The 21,206-nt window shown below is 46.4% G+C and overlaps 1 protein-coding gene across 7 annotated transcripts in view; it reads right to left on the reverse strand.

Annotated features, from left to right (window-relative positions):
* Positions 1–21,206, reverse strand: part of HRAS (HRas proto-oncogene, GTPase) — a 72,771-nt gene that overhangs the window by 19,467 nt on the left and 32,098 nt on the right. For 3 of the 7 annotated variants that reach the window (XR_012159312.2, XM_073347110.2, XM_073347109.2), the window contains exons 2-3: positions 17,483–17,552; positions 6,941–7,088 (exon numbers count right to left, since the gene is read on the reverse strand). The exons of 1 other annotated variant lie outside the window; for it this stretch is intronic. The gene's annotated coding sequence lies outside the window, so the exon portion shown is untranslated. The remainder of the gene's footprint in view (positions 1–6,940; positions 7,089–17,482; positions 17,553–21,206) is intronic. 3 more of the 7 variants (XM_073347113.2, XM_073347112.2, XM_073347111.2) reach the window with 2 other exon arrangements.

The following is a 21,206-nucleotide window of genomic DNA, read 5'->3' on the forward strand; positions in this document are numbered from 1 at the left end:
TAAAGACAAAACTGGCACCTAACTTGCCCAATTTAAAGGGACCTGATTTCTCAGATAGTGCTGAATACCCATCCTATGAAAATCAGGCCCTTTTAGAGAAGTCTCAAGTTGGGTGCCCAAAATCACTAGTCGGGTTTGAAAATCTTGGCCTAAATGACTTGGTTAAGATCAGAGACTATGTTGTTAATGTTAACAGCACAGCTGGGAGTACAACCCAGGAGTCCTGGCTCTCAGCCTCTGCACTAATCACTAGGCAGCACTAACAAATTATGCCACCATCTTCAGAACTGAGTTAAACACTTACAGCCTTCTGCAACAGGTTCACACGTCAGAGGGCAGGGCACCTACATTACCTGCTAGTCACCTAAGCTAATAAGCCCCTATTACTATACTGGCTACTTGAAGCCTTGTTTGAGGAGCAACAGCAAGGAAGTAGGGCCCAACCCCCTCAGCCCTCCCGTCTCTTCAGTGCTCCTGAGCTGGGGACGATCTTTCAAAAAGGCTCATTAATTTTCCCAAGGAATTGAGCGTACATTAGGCATTCGTCTCCCCAGCTTCAGCCAGTCTGACTCATTAGCAATGTGAAAGGTGCTGGCAGAGGGCATTTGTTATTGGTATTGCTGGGAAGTCCGGCTTCGGCAGAAACCTGCACTGCCATTACCAGCAGTGGGCAGGGACGTGCACCCTTTATTTCCCCCCACATACACACCCTTTATTTTTGTCCCAATTCCACTGTGAAAGAGGAACTCTGACTCAGCATGTACAAGAGGAAGATTACAAAACCCTAACGGTTTAAATGGAAATCCACCCCCCCATCAGACTACGGCTACTGCCTGCCAGAAGTCAGCCGAGGGTCAGGAATCAGCATGTCGATATCAGCCGTAATGCCAACCAATCCCCAAGCCCATCTCCCCCCTGGCTCACTGTCCCAGCATCTCTTTTTGGAACAGTGAGGCACTCGCTGGCTCCCACACAAACGGAACCAGCCACTCAAGCTTCCTTGTTTGTTTTTAAAGCTCTGCCATCGAACCTAGTGTTCCTGGAGAGGAGCCAGGCGGCAGGGACACTGCTACCAAGCAGGCCTTCCCACGCAGCGTACTGTAACCCCCTGCAACGCTCGACCTGGGTGCTCCTCAATCTTGGGCTGCAACTCCCGAGATCCTGTGAGCAGTCAGAACAGTTGTGATCTACTGGGATGAGTCCCTGGATTTACAGATCCAGGCATTGGAGGCCTTGTGCTCGCTCAGGCCCTGGCTTCTAGTATTCACTTCCCATGCTGGCTCACAGCCAGTCTGCTAAGCTTCAAGGCTGTGTATTCGCTCAGGCTTTTGCTTGTGTGTGTGTGTAATGGTGTGGGGAGGGACAGCTAAGTTACAGCCCATTTATAGTTTGTCATAGTCAGTAATACTTTGCACAGTGTGGGCGCGCACGCTTGGAGTCTGCTGGATGAGAGGGTTTTATAAATTTAAAAGAAAGCCTCTTTCAAGACCTGATGCTCCCTCCACAGCCACCCCGTGCCCCTCAGTGCTGAGCCATCACACCTCCTGCTCCTCCAGCATTGACCCCCCCCCCAGCCCTGCCTGTGCCCCTCAATGCTGAGCCGTTGCACCTCCTGCCCCCCCAGGCCTGCCCATGCCCCTCAGCACTGAGCTATTGCTCCTCCTTCTCCAGCCCTGCCCCTCAGCACTCAGCCATTGCAACGCCTCCTCCTCCAGACCCGTCCCCGCAGCCCTGTCCATGTCCCTCAGCGCTGAGCTATTGCCCCTCCTGCTCCTCCAGCCCTGCCCCCCTCAGCCCTGCCCGTGCACCTCAGCGCTGAGCCATGGCACTTCCTGCTCCTCCAGTCCTGCCGCTTCCATTGCTCTGCCCAGGCCCCTCAGCGCTGCACACAGAACTGTGCCAGAAACGAAACAGAGCCACAGGAGATGACAAAATGGCCTCCCATGGGGCAGTGTGTCAGCACCAATCCTCTTCAACATAGATACCAATGACCAGCCCATACAGAGCAATATAGGCATTTTACATACGAACCAGTGATCTATGCGTCACATCACAGGAGGAGGGCTTTGCCACTGTTGAGAACAGAGTGACATGTGCATCGAGCAAACTTTATACCACTGGTCTCCAACCTTTTTACGCCCAAGATCACTTTTTGAATTTAAAGGGCAACCCAGGATCTATCCCGCCCCTTCCCTGAGGCCCCTCCCCTTCCCCAAAGCCCCACCCCACTCACTCCACACACTTCCCTGTCATCCCAGGCTGGGATAGGGGGTTGGGTTTCAGAAAGGGGTGCAGGCTCTGGGCTGAGCCTGGGGCAAGGGTTTGAGGTGCAGTAGGAGGTGAAGGGTGCAAGCTCTGGGAGGGAGTTTGGGTGCAGGAGGGGGCTCCAGGCTGGGGCAGAGTTAGGGTGAAGGAGAGGGTGTGGGCTCTGGGAGGGAGTCTGGGTGCAGGAGGGGGCTCTGGGTTGGGCCAGGGGTGTAGGAGGGGATACAAGGTGCTGGCTCTGAGAGGGGGTCAGGGCTGGGGCACAGGAGGGGGTTCAGGGTGCTGGCTCCATGAGGGGGCTCAGGGCTGGGGTGCGGCCTCCTGCTGGGCAGCAATTACGTGCAGCGGCTCCCAGTCGGCGGTGCAGCGTGGCTGCCACTAAGGTAGGTTTCCTGGCTACCCCGGCCCCAAACTGCTCCCAGAAGGGGGCAACGCACCCTTGCAGGGGGGCAGGCAGCACATGGCCCACGCACGGCCCCTCTCTGCAAGCACTGTCCCTGCAGCTCCTATTGGACACAGATCCCCCATTCCCAGCCAATGGGAGCTGCAGGGGCAGCGCTTGCAGAGAGGGGCAGCGCACAGAGGGAGACCCCTGGGGCGTGCTGGCAGCTTCTGGGAGTGGCGTGGGGCCGGGGCAGGCAGGCAGGGAGCAAGCCTTAGCAGCAGCCACGCCAGAGATCGCGATCGACCGGATGGTGACCACTGCTTTAAACCTATTAGAATAAGAACCAGGTTTGTGCCAACCCAACCAAGACACAGGTGACAGTCTTTCACCTACACCATTGAGAAGCCAAGAGGAAACTAATTACCACCCGGGCTGGAATCCCACTGACAATCACCCAATCCCTGGTTACCAGGCGGTGACGTTGGACTGAATCCTTTCCTTCAAAGCACATGCAGAGAAGACAAAAGGAAAGCTCCCTTGCAGCTTTGCCAAAGCTCTTTGGTTCTGAACTGTAACACCTTTCGCTATTCCACTTCCACTCCCCACCCCCAGGCTCTCCCAATATAAAAATCTAGAGCCGTGGTTCTCGAACTGTGAGTCACAAGTTTGTTTTAATGGGGTCACCAGGGCCGGCATTAGACTCCCCGCTGCCCAGGGCTGAATCCAAAGCCTGAATAACTTAGCTTTTCAGGGGCCCCTGTGATGTGGGGCCTCAGGCAATTGCCCTGCTTACCTCCCCCTAATGCCAGCCCTGATTCTAGACTCTAAAATCTAGAGTGACATAGGGCACTGGGGTCATGTAGTAATTTTTGTTGTCAGAAGTAGGTCGCAGTACAATGAAGTTTGAGAACCACTGGTCTACCGAAAACTTAAAATATAGGGACAATGTACAATAAATTGAATTTAGGATCAAATTAAATAACTTGGGGATTACTGCACTGATACTTATTTTCATATTTAAGTCAGTGGAAACAGTTTTTAAAAATTTAAGTGAAATAGCTGAGGAATTTCCCATCTGTTGCAGAAATCAGGGACCTAGCAGAGGAAGATTCACCCACATACATTATACCTTGTATCATGGTGCCAAGTCAATAGCTTCACAGCAGTGTTCCCAACTCTGGCAATTTTATTGCAAATTAAATATTTGGTGCTTTTCTTAAAATCCCAGCTCCTGGAGTCACATGATTAATTAAGAATCTCAGCTTTCATTTAAAAAGAAAGAAGAAAAGCAAGTGTCTCACACTCATGGTTGCAGAGAAAGGTTTGAAAAACAGGTACTCTAGGGGCTCAAAATCCGAAAGGCAAATTAACATAAAAAAAATCTTGATTTAAAATGTAAGTGAATCTCATGATTTCTGGGGGCTTAGACTTGAGTTTTTGAACAGTCAGGGTTAGCAATGATGCCAAGTGAAGATTGTAACCAGCACTGTATGTTGCAAAAGAACGTCCCTTGGAAAGGCTGTGGGCTTTTAGGCAGTGAACAAACTCTAAGAGGAAGGCCATGTCTACATTTAAAACTTTTGGAAGTATAGTAATGTTGGTTAGAGATGCAATTTTTTTTAAACAACATTTTTAGACAGATAAAAACCCTATTGTAGACACGGTTATGATGGCAAAAAATGCTTTTGCCTGTGTAGTTCATTTCATTCAGGGTACTGGTAAGACCTATACCAGAAACAGCCATTTTTTGCCAGTATAAGCCGCGCCTCCACTAGGAGGGTTTGCCATTATAGCTATATTGGTATAGCGATAGCAGTAAACATTTTCCAGTATAAACTAGACCAAACACTCAGACTTAACACTTCAAACACTAAAGCTTTGAACAGCAAGACACAAACCTCTCTAACACAAGCCCTTTCATCAGATGCTGTCTCAGTAACTGGAGGAGAAGGAAAGGTTGCCTCCTTGTTAGTGCCCAAAGTAGTCCCCTCGGATCCTCCTCGCTTACTAGCCGTCACAGCCGCCACACTACTTGCTTGTTTGCTGATGGTGCTGGCATGGTGGGCATAATACTTAATACTTCTTTAGAGTGCAGCTATACCAGTTGCTCTAGGGCATTATAGAGGAGGTTCAGTGACAAAAGCTAGGATTAAGAACACCCTGTTGCATACTCAGACCACACTGGTACAAACCACGCTGGTTATCCCAATGCAGCTGACTACAGTAGGGTCAGGGATGTAACTGCCACTCTGAAGCTAGCGCTCAATGCAAACAAAGGAAAATTTAAAGGTGTGCACACCCCTGTCTAACTGCACGTCTGCTAGATCAGAGGTGCAGCAGCCCCCACTTTGCAGCAGAATCATGAGGTAAGTGCAGAAAAGACTGAAGACAGCTCTACTCCAGAAGTTAAAGAAGGTTTCAGCTAGAGATTCCCTCCCTTCCTTCCCCTCTCCCACTTTTGGGTGGCAATTCTCAGTTGGTTCTGCTGAATGACTAGGTCACTTACACAGTCCATACAGTCTCCTGAAGATCAGCTTCCCACTTGACAAACAGCCCAATAATTACAGCCCACGTCACAGTGAGGCATTTGATTTAAGAAATCAAGTGAGCAGAAGAGATCATTGCCACTGAGAACTAAATGCTAAATTTTTTTTAACTTTAAAGCAGGAGGAATGTGGCAATGTCCCATTATTATTAATCTGCAATGTCTTCAGTCAGGGATAGAGCCCCATTGTGCTAGATGCTGTGTACACACACACGCCACAAAATGGTCCCTGCGCAAAAGAGCTTACAATTTAAGTTTAAGAGGCTGGCCTTTCTAACAGTCAGCCAGTAACACAAAATTTGATCTGGTGGATGTCGGTGAATAAGTCCATTTCTGACTGCTCCAGGCTTTATTCTTGGTTCTAGACATGCCAGCATAGACTGCCTGGGGTGCAGACAGGTTGCTTGTTACAGCAGCATTTCTGTGACACTGCAGTTAAGGTCCCCTTAGGATTTTCCTTAGGATGCAGATGCAACCTGATGTTTATAAAGGGTTACAAGAGTGTTTGGAGAAGCTGGAAAGGGGATGGTGTTGCAGGCTATGTGCCCAGCTTCTGATGCAAGCTTACAGACTATTCAAGGAATATTAAATCAACATTCAAGGAAGCCTCCCTCTCCCAAAGTCATCCAACAGTCTTCATCCTAAATGCACCCCTTTTGCAGGAAGTTGGGAAGAACACAGCACAAGTGGTATGGGAAAATTGTGGGCAGAAGATGAATATTCCATGGTCAAATCCTGCTCTCTGTTGCACTCCAGATTCACACCAGTAACTCGACTGAAGCCAGTGCACACTCATTCCAGACTGACATGGGGAGGGCCCAACGTGGCCCCATGTCAGTATGCAACGGGAAGTCAAACAAATGCCCGCTTGTCTCCTAGGCGGACAACAGCCTATCACTATGTGATGGGAGCAAGAGGACTGACACTTTGGCTTGGACATTTGCATGCTAACGAGCTATACGTGCTGTAGGTTAGTGGCACAGGGAGTCACTCTAGAACAAGTTCCCACTTTTGACATGATCCCTGCTGTGCATGCAGAAAGGGTGGGGTAAAAAGTCTGAGGTGTACTGAGTAGATCATTTCCAATTTTGGGGCCATTTGCAACGGAAAAGAGCCATCTGCCACCACAGCCTTGGAAAATGGCTTCCCAGTGGCATCAGGAGGGGAGAAGTACTTACAAACACTGCAGAACCAAACATGAGGCTGTCATGATGGATTATTTACAAGGGAATACGAACACTACTAACAGCCATAGGAATGGCACAAGAGGGGAGGAGAGATTTCCATGGTGCCAGCCATGCATATTACATATTGCTGGGTGGCAGGTAGCTACATACCAAATTCTAATACTAAAATTACGATCTAGCTCTTTTCAATAATCCCCCAATAAAGAGGTGACTGGATTTTGAGGACCTTCCCCCAGTATTAATCAATTGTAATATAAAATGTGCTCCAAGGGCTTATCTACACACAGAGTGGCATGTGCTTATCTAAAGGCGTTACTTTAAACCAGTTTAGCTGAACTCGTGCAAAAAGCTGTGTGGACACGCTTATTTCAGTTTAATCTAGCCACTCAAATCAAAAACGAGTGTCTACACATGGAGCTGAGTTGTTTGCAAATGTGTGTAGACATCTTCTAGAATACCCCTTCAGATCAACTGTGATCTTCCCTTATGTGGCACACCATCGGTTTACACACAGATCCAATCATATCTATTCAGACTGCTAACAGTACATATACATACCAGGCACTGGTGTGCTCTGTGCCAACTTCTGTGTTCAAGTGAGAGCAGCAGAGGTGCTGGCACCTGGTGTAGTCTCCTCCTGGGCACCTTCCAAATTCCAGAAACCAGTTGGACGGACACCTTTCCTTACTGGTCCATTAAAAACCACCTGCAACGCATATGTCAAACAGTGGGCTTTTAAAAAGAAAAGGAGTACTTGTGGCACCTTAGAGACTAACAAATTTATTAGAGCATAAAGCTTTCGTGAGCTACAGCTCACTTGGAGAAAGCCTGAAAAGTAATTTAAAACACAAAACCAAGATTTCTGCTTGATTTTTACTTTAAAAATATCAGGTGTGTTGAGGCTGGTAAAATTGGAGGAATTTCTGGGTCTCTCAGAGGTTGTGTATTGTTTAATTGACTTAATTGACTCTTTAACAGAGACATCTTTTCTCCAAATAGTTTATACTACATTGGAAATAAAGGTGTTAAAAACCAAATTATTTTTTAATCAGTGACTGAGGCCTTGTTGACATTGGGAATTTGCCCCAGTTCTAATCACGAGTGCTCTGGCAGTCACTGATGTAGGTGCAGTAGTGCAAACCCTAAGCTTTACACAAGGAAAGCACGAGATGCAAATGGAGTCTGACACATGGGGTTTTCCCCAGTGCAGCTACATCATTTTCAGGCCACTCATCGCTGCAATCAGAGCAAGAGCCTGATACTGACAAGGCATAAAAATCCCTTCTCTGCTCAGCTTTCAGTCTCTTCTCCAGTGAGGTCATCATCTAATTAGCCTTCCAATTGCCATGGAGTCTTCCAGGGTCCACATGACCTGGGTTTCTCAAGGGATGAAATAAGCAGGCTCCTTTTTAATAAAACCTTTCAGAGGGCCTCAATCGCCATAAGGAAAAAGACAGAAGCCCAAGATATTTTCCCCTTCCGCAGGTCATGTTTACCAGTACAAGCTGGGGTGCTGAGGGCTTCCTGATAGCTCACAACCCTCTGGGAGGGGAACTCTCTGGGGGGTTGGAGTGGAGCAAGGAGGACTAAAATAGTTTTGCTATTATAGTACCCAAGTTCTTCTGTTCACAAAGCAGATGGGGGACTTTCCCATTAATTATTAAGCAGCAGAAGGCACCGTCCTGCAGCTGCCAGAGGTTACAGAAGGCCTATAGGCCACAGCATGCTGGGTTTTATGGAGTGCTGCTGGCAGCCACATTTCTTTAGGGACGGGCAGTTTCTGTTTATCCCCCTCTTGCCCTATGTCTAGTAAGCGCACATGGTGCTGCAGTGCTCATGCTGTATGTAACAGCAGATCTACCCACAGAGACTGCAGCTATACCGTGGACGGACTAGCCGGTGTGTGCACAGCTTACAGTGCTAGCTAGCTAGCCCGCCCGCCCCTGGGCGCCCACCGAGACCCCAGCACCAGATGAGGCCTGCCTGCGAAGACGTGTCATTCTGGAGAAGGCTTCTTGGCTGTCAAAAAAAAAAAAGGGGGGGGGGGGGAGGCAGGGAAGGAAAGCAGTCACTTGCTCGAGTGGTAACAGTTACCACTCGTTCCTGCCCTTGGTGCAGGACTCATGGGATGGAAAATTCTAGGGCCTGTTCTGCAGGAGCTCAGACTAGTTGGTCACAGGGATCCCTTCTGGCCTAAAACAAATAATCTCTGGAAGCGGAAGAGAGGAGGAGTTTGTAGCTCTCAAACAGGGGTGACTTTAAAGCAAAGAGAAAGAGGAAAAAAACCACTAACATCTCCACGTCTCTGTTCCATGCTGGATGCTGTGGTACACACATGGCAGAGTAGGAAAAGCCAGAGCCCAGGTGCTTGTTCAGCGAGACTGACTCGAACTACAGTCACCCCCTCTGCCCTCGTCACCGAACTAACATCCTGCACGCAGATACCTCAGAATGATGCCAAATGATGTACATCAGAAGCCAAGCAAGATATCGAGTCAAAAGCCATTGGAGGTTATCGTTTGCGGGGGGGGGGGGGGGGGAAGAGGTGGAAAGAACGGCTGGGATTAGCAATGCCAAGCAGACCGCCCTAGCACGGATCTGGAGCTGCTGCTGGATTTCCTGACCTCGTGGATTTTCTCCCGTAGCGTGAGGGCTGCTGGCTCCCATTCAGAGCTGTCTAGGAAAACCTAACTAAGCGCTTCCGCCTGGCAGCAGCCGCTCCCAGTCCAGTAGCCCGCAGATCCTCCCCCGCTCTGTGGGTTTCCCAGGCAGTACGAGCAGCACAGCTTCAGGAAACAAGAAACATCTGCCAGCCACGCACAGGGGCCATGAGAATGGAGCTCTCTGCCCCAGACCTGGGGTAGGCTTACCCAGCCTGCGCTCTTCTTCCAAATCAGAGGATTATGTTGGGGAAGGCGTGCAGAGAGCTTTCCCCTTTAACCCTTCATCTGCCTATCACGCAGGCAACCATTCCAGTTTATCAGACCCTGGCTGTGCCCTCCACCCCCATTCAAATACATGTACCCCCTCCCCCCACCTATGGGACTTGGCCTGCTCCAGACCAGGCTCCAATGTGGAATAGAAAGTGCACAGCTGAACAGGGGGTGGGCAGAGACCATGCACCAAGGCCCAGCCAAGGGGCTGATCATTAAGGGAGGGAGTCACAAACCCAGGCCAAACTACCAGTGGCTGGGAATCACTGAATCAGTACCCAGAGCATAGGGAAGACTCCATTGGGGAGATATCCAGCTAGCCCAGCCATCCCACACAGACTGGGTCAGCCAGAGCCACAACTTCAGAAGGCCTCACTACAAGGCACAGTGCCAGTCACAGAGCATAAAGCAATCAGCAGACCTGGGTACTATTTCCAGCTCTGCCACCGAGCTGCTGGGTGACCTTGGGCAAGTCACTTTCCCCTTCCCTGTCCCTTTGTCTTGTCTGTTCAAACCTGAGCTCTCCAGGGACTGTCTCTGACTTACACATATGTACAGCACCAATCTCAGTTGGGGCCTCTAGGCAAGACAGCAATACCAATTATTGTTTTGCTAGATTCTAAATATACTCAGGAGAGCACAGAATCATAGACCTGAAGGGCTGGAAGGGACTGGCGGAGTCATCTAGTCCATCCCTTTGTGCTGATGCAGGACCAAGTAAACCTAGACCATCCCTGACAGGTGTTTGTCCAACCTGCTCTTACAAACCTCCAATGATGGGGATTCCACAACCTCCCCTGGAAGCCTATTCCAGAGCTTAACTACCCTGATAGTTACAAAGTTTTTCCTAATATCTAACCTAAGTCTCCCTTGCTGCAGATTAAGCCCATTGCTTCATGTCCTACCTTCAGCGGACATGGAGAAAAAATTGATCATCTTCTGTTATGTTAAGGGTGTTATAAAGACAACATACCAGGTCCTCACCTCACTCTTTTTTTCTCAGGATAATACATGCCCAGTTGTTTGTTTTTTTAAGCCTTTCCTCATAGGTCAGGTTTTCTAAACCTTTAATCACTTTTGTTGATCTCCTTTGGATTCTCACCAACTTGTCCACCTCTCCCTGAAAGTGTGGTGCCCAGAACCAGACACTACTCCAGCTGAAGCCTCACCAGTGCTGAGTAGAGTGGAACAATTACCCCGTGTCTTACATACAACACTCCCGTTAATACACCTCAGAATATTAATACACCTCAGATTATTAACCTATTTCACAGCTGCATCACATTGTTGACTCATTGCATTTGTGATCCAGATCCTTTTTCAGAAGTACTATCGCCTAGCCATCTATTCCCCATTTTGTAGTTGTGCATTCGATTTTTCCTTCCTAGGTGTAGTACTCTGCACTTTTCTTTACTGAATTTCATCTTGTTGATTTCATACCAATTCTCCAATTTATCAAGCTTGTTTTGAATTCTAATCCTGGCCTCCAAAGTGCTAGCAACTCCTGCTAACTTGGTGTCATCCACCCATTTTATAAACATTCTTCTCACTCCATTAGCCAAGGTATTAATGAAAATATCAACTAGTACCAGGTCCAGGACAGACCCCACTAGCTATGTCCTCCTTATTTGACAGAGGACCAAGACTACTCTTTGGAGTACAGCCTTTCAACCAGTTGGGCACTCATTCTAGATTATAATAATTTCACCTAGACCAGTGGTTTTCAACAAGGGTACGCATACCCATGGGGGTACACCAACTCATCTAGATACTTGCCTAGTTTTACAACAGGCTACATAAAAAGCACTAGTGAAGTCAGTACAAACTAAAATTTCATCAATGACTTGTTTATACAGCTCTACATGCTATACACTGAAATGCAAGTACAATATTTATATTCCAATTGATTTATTTTATAATTCTGTGGTAAAAATGAGAAAGTCAGCAGTGTTTCAGTAACAGTGTGCCATAACACTTTTGTATTTTTGTGTCTGATTTTGTAAGCAAGTAGTTTTTAAGTGAGGTGAAACTTGGAGGTACGCAAGACAAATCAAACTCCTGAAAGGGGTACAGTAGTCTGGAAAGGTTGCAAGCCACTGACCTAGACCACATTTCCTTAGTTTACTTATGAGAAGGTCACGTGAGACTGTGTCAAAAACCTTATTAGAAGTCAAGAGGTATTACATCTACTGCTTCCCCCATCCACTAGCCAGTAACCCTGTCAAAGCAGGAAATTGGGTTGATTTGGCAAGATTTGTTCTTGACAAATCCATATTGGCTATCACCTATTACCCTATTATCCTCTAGGTGCCTACAAAATGATTGTTTAATAATTTGTTCCTGTATCTTTCCAGGTATTGAAGTTAAGCTGACTGGTCTACAGTTCCCGTGGGTCCTCTTTGTTCCCCTTTTTAAAGATAGGAACTATGTTTGCCCTTCTCCAGTCCACTGAGATCTCACGTATCCTCCATGAGTTCTCAAAGATAAATGCTAACAATTCCAAGATTGCTTCAGCTATTTTCTTAAGTACCCCAGGGTGAACTTCATCAGGCACTCGTGACTTAAATACATCTAACTTTTCTAAATATTCTTCAACCTGTTCTTCCCCTATTTTGCCTAGCATTCCTTCTCCCTTGTTAATATTAATTGTGTTAAGTATTGGTCACCACTAACTTTTTAGTGAAGACTTAAGCAAAATAGGCATTAAACACCTCAGCCTTCTTGATATCATCAGTTATTAGATCTCATTTTCCACTAAGTAGGGGACCTATACTTTGTCATCTTTCTCTTGCTCCTAATGTATTTATAGAATCTCTGCTTATTGCCTTTTCAGTCCCTTGCTAGATATAACTCATTTTGTGCCTTAGCCTTTCTGATTTCATCCCTATGTGCCTGTGCTATTCTTTTAGACTCCTCCTCAATTTGTCCAGGTTACCACTTTTTTGTAGGATTCTTGTTTGATTTTCAGCTCCTTAAACAGCTCCTAATGGAGCAACACTGGCCTCTTATTATTCTTCCTATCTTTCTTTTGCATCCTCCACAGAGTTACACGTGATCTGTTCTTTATTTCCTTCAGCATATTCATACCTACGAGTGGGACAGAAAGGTGCATGGATCTAGTCATTGTCTATGAAATATTCCTGTAGCAGGGCAGAAAGCCTTTTCCCCTCTCCACCTGCAGCATTGTTCAATAGGCCAGGTGCAATGCAGGGTTTGTTCTCCTCAGTGGACTAATTGGCCCAATGGTCAAATCCTGTCCAGCAACACCTATACATGACTTTTAAAGAAATGCAAGATTTCGTCTAGGTAATCAATGTTTTCCTCCCACAAATCAAGACATCCATGTCTCAGGGCCCCACTTGTGACTCTGATGGGGTCAGTGAGGAATGCACCAAAGTCACAGAGGGACCTGTGTCCAAGTCCCTCCATCCCCATGTCCTGAATCAAAGAAGGCTGGCCCACTGTGTTTTCTGCAGAGGGTTGGTCTCACCAATAAGCCAGGCAAACAGCTGGTCGTTAAGTAACATCTAGAGCCAAAATGGAACTCCCTCCCTGAAGGTCTAGCTGCCAGCAAAGCGGGAAAAGGATTGAAGAGTCAAAACCAAAGTTGGGGGGAAGGGCTGGGCACAGAGTGGGGAAAGGGTATTCATCAGTTTGCTGAATTGCTAGGGAGAAGCCCCACAGCTGACAAACACTCCCCTTTCCTGAAAGCAAACACAATGGCTTAACATCTCAACCACGTGGGAGACAGCCAACATCATTCTCTAGGAACACTGGCGCAGAGGCAGGACTAACCATTTAAAATAACCAAAGACTCAGAATGTGGCACTTTCCTCCCTGCAGGACACACGTGTATTTCAACCTTCCAACGAGCACCGTCAGTTATGATTTGTGGCAGCAACTGCTCCTCCAGGGAAGAGATGCACCTTGTTTACAATGGTGTCCTGTTCATTATTACTTGGCTCTGCCCACAAGAAAGAATGATGTGTTCATGGGTGCCTCGATTATGGTATTTGAGGTGCCTGGCGGCTTAGGCATAGGAGCCATGAGACAAGCTGGGGAAATAGGAGGTAGTATGGTCCAGTGGATAGGGCACTGGTCTAGAACTCAGGAGACCTAGCTCTGCTAATGACCTGCCATCTGACCTTAGGCAAGGCCCTTCAGCTCCCTGTGTCTCAGTTTCCCCCATCTCTAAAATGGAGGCAATGCTACATACCCTCTTTTGTAAAGTGCCTTGAGACTTACAGATGTAAAGAACTAAGACGGAGTGGAATTAGCAACAACAACATGCTGGGTATTTGTGGAAGGGAATGAAGGAAGCGATGGGATGTAGAGAAGGAATGGGTGTCTCTAAGGTACTGAGGATTGGGCAGGTTGTCAGCAAGGGGTGGCTTGCAAGGTTCTGAAAGGCTAAGTCAGCAGTAGGGGCTGCAGTCCATCTAAAATGGGGGTATCACTCGGACTACAGCTCTTCCTCTCTACGGCCCTGTCTTTACAAGAAAGTTGCACCAGTTTAAATTCAATCTGTTTTAAAACCAATTAAGTTAAACCAATGCAATCCCCTTTGTGGACACTCTTATAGCAGTTTATTTAAAACCAGTTTAAAAAAATTTAAAATAAACTGAAAAACCTTGTTTAAAGCAAAATAAGAATCTCCCCTTTCGCACTGCTTTAAGTCACAGCATAACTCTAAATGAGGTTTAAATTCACCTCTTAAATTGAATGCAGGGGGGAACTTTCTTGTGTAGATAAGTCCTAAGGGTTCTGTTGCTGCATCATATGAGGAGGAGGAGAGAAAGTTCTCACTGCTCAGATCCAGGCTCAAGGAAGGAGCTTCAACACCCTCTCAGTTTTTGCCTGCCCTTTCTGCCCATCAGTGCCAAGCAGACGACTCAGAACAATAGCTCCTTCTCCCAACTACAATGCTTAACAATACTTTACATGCCCAAAGAGTAGCTACTTCTGTCTGAGGATCTCAAAGCACTTTGAGAACACTAATGAATTAAGTATTAGGGGGTAGCCATGTTAGTCTGTATCCACAACAAAGAGGAGTCTGGTGGCACCTTAAAGACTAACAGATTTATTTGGGCATAAGCTTTCATGGGTAAAAAACCCACTTCTTCAGATGCATGGAGTGAAAAACCTACTATGAATTACTCATTTCACACAGCCACTGAGGCCAAGAGTTTAGGAAAATTCAAGAGAGGATTAGACTTTTAATTATACTTACTATTAAGGTTCCATTTATAAATTGGTTAATAATAAATAATAACATTTAGCTCTTATGTAGCAAGTGGTTTGTAGATGCTCTAAGCATGTTACAGACATGAGTGGCATGTCACAGAAGATTATAAGCACGCTGCTATAAGATATTGTAGATTATTGTAAGCTATGGTTATAAGCAGGCTATTAACCTCTTGGACTTGGTAACAATCTATAACAAGTGAGTGCCTGTTTATTAAATACCGATTAATCACTTTTTAGCCCTTTCTGAACAGAACAGAATATAAAATGTGAGCAGACATTTATCTAGCTCATCAGAACATCTGCAGTTACAGCAGGTATCAGTGTTAACAGGGACATAAATTCTCCTGCTTCAAGGCAGAAGCCAAACACTAACTGATGGAGGTTGAGAAGAAACATCCTCCTTGAAGGAGGTTATTCCAAAACTGTCCCCTGTTGTGTTTCTTACATCTTCCTCTGGTGCTGGCCACTGTCAGTATGGCAATTCCATCCTTCCCCCACCCCGTAAAGACAGGCAAATCGAGGCAGAGCAGCCAACCGTCTCCCTTAACATCATACAGCAAGTCAGCGGCAGAGCTTCGAATGTAATCCAGGTCTCCCGACTCTGTGTCCTAACCACTAGGCCATGCTGCGAGCACAGTTTGCCCCAACAACTGCTTGGTGAAGGCCCCATTTATAGGTTCTGGCTGGAACGACCGTTTGTTTTATACTGGGTCTTTGTGTTCCTCTCATTGGAGCTGACAGCCTCCCTGTAGCGGAGGAGCTCCCCCCGCCCCGAGACACTTCTAATGGGAAAGCAAATCACGGAGCTGGAACGTAAGGCTGGCTCCCAGAAGGGGCCCTGCTCTCCAATTATTCCAATCAAATCACAGCAGCGTCATAAGGGGAATGAGGGTGGATGTTACAAGCAGGCAGGGCATGGGCACACTAACACACCAGTATAGTGTGGCAACAAGAGCTGAAGAGGGAACTGAACTGACCTGTACACAGAAGCTGAAGCAACTAACAGGACTTAACCAAAACAGACAGTATTTCACCTGCTTTGTGTAGGTCACAGACAGCACATCTGAGATATCCGCACCGTGCATGTGTTGAAGGAAGAGGTTCCAGAACAATTGCATTAATACTCGCACTTCAGGCATCTGCACTCACAATCTACCCTGAAACCACACACTGGGGCATATCCCACCTGAGTGACAAGCCAGGGCACAGTCCCTGCAGCTCTCAAGTGATTCCACAAAGAGCCACCAGCTGGCACGTGGCAGACTGCAGAGAAGATGGAGATATTTCAATAAGCAAACTGATTTTCAGGCTGGGGGAGGTTAACAAACAGCGAGCTCCCGTTCATGCAGGCTTTTACTGCAGAAGGATTTAGGTCATCTTCTAACCTGAGCTAATAGGCATCAAACAGAGCAGCAATACACAGCCAACCTAGGGGCAAAGAACAAGCATCTGCACGGAAAGATTGCAGATTGTTCTGGGATGACTGTAGAGTGTTCCTGCAGGATTAGAGAATAAAAACTGAGCTCCATACTCAGCAGCCAGCCGTCCATTCTACATGCCACGAAATGCATCACCAGGAAACGTGCCACTAGGTATTACAGCACAGATTTGTTAAATGGCTAAATCAGGGGTTGAGAGGTTGCTTTCTGGCTTCTTCAGCCAGAGAACCCCTATGACTGCTGGGTTCACAACTGAACATGGAGTGTTTGGGGGGGGATGGGGGATTAAAAGCATTATTGAAAACCTTTTCAGGTGTGAAAACTCAGTTTCAATAACGGTTGGGATAGGGTTTTCAATAAAAACTGTGACAAACAGATTTAAAAGGTCAGAAGGCACCATTATAATCAGCTAATCTGACCCCTGTATAGCACTGGCCTAAATTCCCTCTAAGCTGCGTGGCCACGCAGCGGCTATCAAAGGTCACGCAGGCAGGGAGAGGTGCTTCTCCCCGGCCCCAGGCTGCTGCGGCGAGAGAGGGCTGGGGGCGTCCCTCTCTCTTCACCGCAACCCCAGGGCAGCCTGCACCCCAAACCCCTCATGCCGGGCCCCACCCCAGAGCCTGCACCCCCAGCCAGAGCCCTCACACCCCAACCCTCTGTCCCAGCCCTGAGCCCCCTCCCACACGCCGAACCCCGCGGCCCCACCCCCTACATCACATCACCTCCATATTGGTGCACATAAAATTAATTCTACACATGGACATCAAAAATTAGAAGGAACATGAGCACTGGCCACAAATTTCCTCCAGTTACCCCTGTATTGAGCACATTAACTTGTACTTGACTACAGCATATCTCCCAGACAGGCATCCAGTCTCGACGGACAAGACTTCCATCTGCGTTCTCTTCATTCGAACTTGTAAATGAGAGCGGGTCGGAAAATGAAAAATTAGTTTCATGGAAAACATCTCAGCCATTCTGATTGAGAGAGATTTTAAATGGAACCTTTTTTTAATTTTTACGATATTTTTGAAATTTGTGTTGAAAAACATTATCCAAAATGTTATTGAAACTGGGTTTCTGCAGCCAAACAAACAGTCTGGGTAGCCATTTTAGTAGTGCTTTTTTTTCTACAATGACATTTTTTGTGAAACATCATAAAAATGTTTTTCCATGAAAATGTTAGATTAAAAAATGGATCAAGAGACCACTTTTTGATGCAAAATTTTTTCTTCCATACATTTTGACCAGCTCTACCCCTAAGGAGCAAACCAACTCAAGTAGCATGTACCATATCCCTCTGTTCCCAACATGACAGAAAGGTCCAAACAACTAACTATAGGGATGAAGCTTGAGGAGGGAGGAAGAAGGGGATGGCTGGTCAGGAACAAACCAAAAGCATTTCAGGCGAGTGTCTCAGCACACCGCTTTCCCCCAGTGTGAAGATGGTTTCATCCCCCATCCCCCAATGCACCACTCACCCTGTTGATGGCCACTCTGGCCCTGTAGAAAGTGGTGGTCCCCTCGTTGTCGGGGATGGCTCAATTCCCCCTGAGAAAGAACACAGAGAAGGAGTGAGAGAAAACAATGAGGTCTGGTTTTGTGGAGAGGGTACCACTAAGAACAGAAGAGCGGTCATACTGGGTCAGACCAAAAGCCCATCTAGCCCAGTATCCTGTCTTCTGACAGTCGCCAATGCCAGGTGCTTCAGAGGGAATGAACAGAACAGGTCATCATCAAGTGATCCATCCCCTGTTGCTCATTCCCAGCTTCTGGCAAACAGTCTCTTAACACAGTTTATAATTAGGCTTGGCAGCATTCAATTTTTACTTTTTAAAATAATTTTCATGGATAATTTCAATGTTTGTTTTTAAGAATTTTTTTATATTTTTATCCGTTTTAAATTTTCACAGCTATGGGAAATAGAGGGGTGGGGGTCATACAATTATTTAGTGACCGATGCAGAGATTCAGAAAGTTAAAACATTCTAAATCATTACAACACAAATTGTCAACATCACATGTCAAAAATACACAAAATAACTACCCTTAAGGCAACAAACCATATCTGTTTTTACTATCCATTCGCTAGTCCGTTTGTAACCAGCCTCATTCAAAAGTCTAAATCAGTGGATTTTAACTAATAAGTTCTCCAACAGCATTTTCCTTACTTTGCTTATCAGTGGAAATTTTTTTTTATTTGGTTGGATATTGACATTTACCGACATATACCAATAAAAAACTAATCCTTCCAAGCCTATTATTTGTGTTATAGCTGCTCCTAGAAGCCCCAACTGAGAAGAAGACCCATCTGTGCAAGGCACCACACGTAGTCCCTGCTTTGAAGAACTTACAGGCTAAACAGATTAGAGAAAGGATGGAAAGGGAAAGAGACAAGGAGGTGAAGTGACTTGCCAACCAACGTCATACAGCAGGTCAGTTGCCAGAGCTGGGACTAGTGTTCTAAGTCCCATATCCACTGGGCCACACTGCCTCTCAAAATTGGGTAACACTGTTTGCACCCACATCTGGTTACTTGCAACCCCTGCTACAAGGGTGTTATAGAAGCTCAGATACTACAGTGATGAGGGCCATACAAATACCTAGAGAGATAGTGGAGTACCACTGGGTGAGGAAGTGGGAGTAAAGTTGAAGAAGTGCAACTGGGATTGCTGGCTGTGGCAGTCTGTGGGAGGAATTACTGGGAAGTAAATTGTGTCCCTCTCAACAATACAGGGTCTTACACATTCTTTTACACCAAAGTGGCCTAGTGGATAGGGCACTGGAGTAGGATTCGGGAGACCTGGAAATATTCTTAGGTACACTAGGCTTTTCACTCTGGAGACCACAGTTCAAGTTCCGGGGCCAGGCCTCAAGCGGAAATGAGTGTGTGTGTGTGGGGGGGGGGGGGTTTCATCTCAATCTCTAATGGGCCATCTAGGGAAAAAAATGGCATCACAGCAGCCTCTCCATTCAGGAGAGGCCCAGGACTGACACAACCGAGGTTGGAGATGCGCTGTCAGAGCTGATGGTGGGAGAGGCATTGAATATCAGGGAGAGCTACAGGTCGGGATTATGATGCAGATTTATGTGTAGGCAGAGGGGCAATAGGGGAAACCAGGAACAAGTGCACTGGCAGAGATGCGATGGGGCAGCTCTCATATTCTGTGTCAAATTCTAGATACGTTCATAGACTCCTCTTTTTAAAAAATAAATAAATAAAATAAGTCATCTAACTGACATGATCAAATCCCTTCCACACTAACACCACCATGCTCATTTAGCAACTCTAAGCCAACTAGGTGGATCGGTCTATTTTTATTTAGTCGCTGGTACATCACCTCGGTTATGAGCTCAACAGGGATGCAAGGAAGGATGGAAGTATGACAGGAGTGATTTAAAGCCGCAAAACAACAAAATCTCCCTTGTGGAGTCTCAAATCAGCCTCAGTGCGCTCAAAGGCTGGGGAAAATGCAGATGAAAAGCAAGCGAACCATGGTGCCCCCATCTCAGGACGCTGAGGAAGGATGGGCAGCTGGGAGAGGAGATAAAGACAAGCAGTCAGGCACCTGCCGCTGGGATCCCCCCTTTCCCTCCCTCCTTCCCATTGGGGTACATTAACAACACAGGGACACAAGGATCCCCCAGCTGAATGACTCTGCTGCAGCTAGCAAGCATGAATATGCATCAGTTATTATGTAGCAGCTGATCCCATGCACACTGCTGATTTACAGGCCAAGTGGGATTGCTAAACAAATCCCTTTTTCACCCCCCACATGCTCACGCTGGCCTCTTTGCCCTGCACTGACAGGTGCTGTGAATTAACGCGGAATGCAGGGATTGGGACGGGAAGAGAAGACAGCTACTCCATCACTAAGTGCAAAGCAGGGAAAGATGGGTGAGGAGCTGTCTGGAACAGCCCAGGGATGCACTGAAGGGTCTCCTTCCTGAGTACAGAGTAGAAGATACGGGGGAAGAGTGCCTGGAAGGGACATCAGAGTCCACAGGCTCCAGTCACCTCTATAGTGCTAGTGTTGGTGAAAGGTGCCAGACTGACCTCCCTGAGTCTTCTGTCTGGCTCTTCCAAAACAGGCACAGCAGCAGCAGTGTAAGCTCCACCCCACTGCCACGCCAGCCAGCAGCAACTGGGGGGACCATTTCTAGAGGTCAGGAGGCAATTAAGTCTCCATACTCATGCTGCTCAGAGCACTGCCCAGGAAGCCAATTAATGCTGCGTCCTGGACGCAGCCCACTGACTCAGTGTGTGTGCACTACTGAGAGGCCACCCCCAGCAAGCGTTTTATCAAAAGGGGAAGGAAGGCTGGGTTTAGGGTTAAGGCACAAGACTGGGAGTCAGGAGCTTGTGCTGTTCCCAGATATACCACAGCCTCACTTTGTAGCCCTGGGTAAATCACACAACTGGATTTTTGGAGTCCCTCAGTGTTGGTCTAAATACGCGCTCACCTAAGCAGGGTGGATAAAAATCAATTAATAAATAAAAAAAATCTGTTTTCATTTATATCAGTCTTTTTATAAATTAACCTATTTAATTTTTTATTATTTAAATATTATTTAAATTTGAAATTATGGCAACCTATGTTAAGGCCTAAATTTACTATCATCTATTAAAATAATTTCAATTAAATTAAAGAAAAATATTCAAGCAGTATACGTTTTCTACTAAAGTTTTAAAGAAATTCAAAATACCAGACTGGTGGAAGTCACTGGCTAAGCACCGGGAACCTGAGACTGCAGAAGTGCTACACCAGCTTTTGACAGCAGTAGCCTCTTCCGCAGGTACAGAGAATATTTTCTTCATTTCAGTTGATCAACTAGTTCAGTTCATTCCGTGAACTAGTCATTGATTTAAATCATAATTTAAATCAAATGGAAAGCCTCAATTTAAATAATTGATTTTAAATCAGATTTTCCATTTGTACTTAGTTATTTTCTTTAAAAAAGGTACACTCTCAATAGCAGATATAACCAGTAAATCATGTTGATTTACAACTAGAGCCGTTATGCTAAATTTGGTACATCTTTTTGCCACCTCGGAGGGGACATGATAACTATATACATTTATTGAAGCAATTATACAGCTTAATGTTTTGATTCTTATTAATTGTACATTTTTAGTGAGTCAGAAAATGGTGAGGGATATATTGCTTATTGACTAGATAATTAACTTAATAGGGTCTTTTTTATG

The sequence above is a fragment of the Lepidochelys kempii genome, chromosome 6 (assembly GCF_965140285.1).
Source record: "Lepidochelys kempii isolate rLepKem1 chromosome 6, rLepKem1.hap1, whole genome shotgun sequence".
Taxonomy (NCBI): Eukaryota; Metazoa; Chordata; order Testudines; family Cheloniidae; genus Lepidochelys; species Lepidochelys kempii.